At 36.7% G+C, this 1566-nt stretch overlaps 1 protein-coding gene across 4 annotated transcripts in view; it reads right to left on the reverse strand.

Moving 5' to 3' along the window:
* The window catches only part of KLF7 (KLF transcription factor 7), a 111082-nt gene that overhangs the window by 11095 nt on the left and 98421 nt on the right, over window positions 1–1566 (reverse strand). The window lies entirely within an intron of this gene.

A 1566-nucleotide genomic window follows, 5' to 3' on the forward strand; every position in this document is an offset into this window, starting at 1 on the left:
TATATGCCAATAAAAGGGACAACCTGGAAGAAATGGACAAATTCTTAGAAAAGCACAACATTCCGAGACTGAACCAGGAAGAAATAGAAAATATAAACGGACCAATCACAAGCACTGAAATTGAGACTCTGATTAAAAGTCTTCCAACAAACAAAAGCCCAGGACTAGATGATTTCACAGGTGAAGTCTATCAAACATTTAGAGAAGAGCTAACACCTATCCTTCTCAAACTCTTCCAAAATGTACCAAAGGTAGGAACACTCCCAAACTCATTCTACGAGGCCACCATCACCCTGATACCAAAATCAGACAAAGATGTCACAAAGAAAGAGAACTACAGGCCAATATCTCTGATGAACATAGATGCAAAAATCCTCTACAAAATAGTAGCAAACAGCATCCAACAGCACATTAAGAGAATCATACACCACGATCAAGTGGGATTTATCCCAGGAATGCAAGGATTCTTCAATATGTGCAAACCAATGAATGTGATAAACTATATTAACAAATTGAAGGAGAAAAAACATATGATCATCTCAATAGATGCAGAGAAAGCTTTTGACAAAATTCAACACCGATTTATGATAAAAACCCTCCAGTAGGCATAGAGGGAACTTACCTGAACATAATAAAGGCCATATATGTCAAACCCATAGCCAACACTGTTCTCAATGGTGAAAACTGAAACCATTTCCTCTAAGATCAGGAAGAAGACAAGGTTGTCCACTCTCACCACTATTATTCAACATAGTTTTGGAAGATTTAGCCACAGCCATCAGAGAATAAGAAGAAATAAAAGGAACCCAAATCAGAAAAGAAGTAAAGCTGTCACTGTTTGCAGATGACATGATACTATACATAGAGAATCCTAAAGATGCTACCAGAAAACTACTAGAGCTAATCAATGAATTTCTTAAAGTAGCAGGACACAAAATTAATGCACAGAAATCTCCTGCATTTGTATACACTAATGATGAAAAATCTGAAAGAGAAATTAAGAAAACACTCCCATTTACCATTACAACAAGAAGAATAAAATATCTAGGAATAAACCTACCTAAGGAGACAAAAGACCTGTATGCAGAAAACTATAAGACACTGATGAAATAAATTAAAGATGATACAAACAGATGGAGAGATATACCATGTTTTTGGATTGGAAGAATCAACATTGTGCAAATGACTATACTACCCAAAGCAATCTACAGATTCAATGCAATCCCTATCAAACTACCAATGGCATTTTTCATAGAACTAGAGTAAAAAACTTCACAATTTGTATGGAAACACAAAAGATCCCAAATAGCGAAAGCTATCTTGAGAAAGGAAAATGGAGCTGGTGGAATCAGGCTCCTGGATTTCAGCCTATACTACAAAGCTACAGTAATCAAGACAGTATGGTACTGGCACAGAAACAGAAATAGAGATCAATGCAACAGGATAGAAAGCCCAGAGATAAACCCACGCACATATGGTCACCTTATTTTTGATAAAGGAGGCGAGAATATACAATGGGGAAAAGACAGCCTCTTCAATAAGTGGTGCTGGGAAAACTGGACAGCT

Source organism: Physeter macrocephalus, chromosome 2 (assembly GCF_002837175.3).
Source record: "Physeter macrocephalus isolate SW-GA chromosome 2, ASM283717v5, whole genome shotgun sequence".
Taxonomy (NCBI): Eukaryota; Metazoa; Chordata; class Mammalia; order Artiodactyla; family Physeteridae; genus Physeter; species Physeter macrocephalus.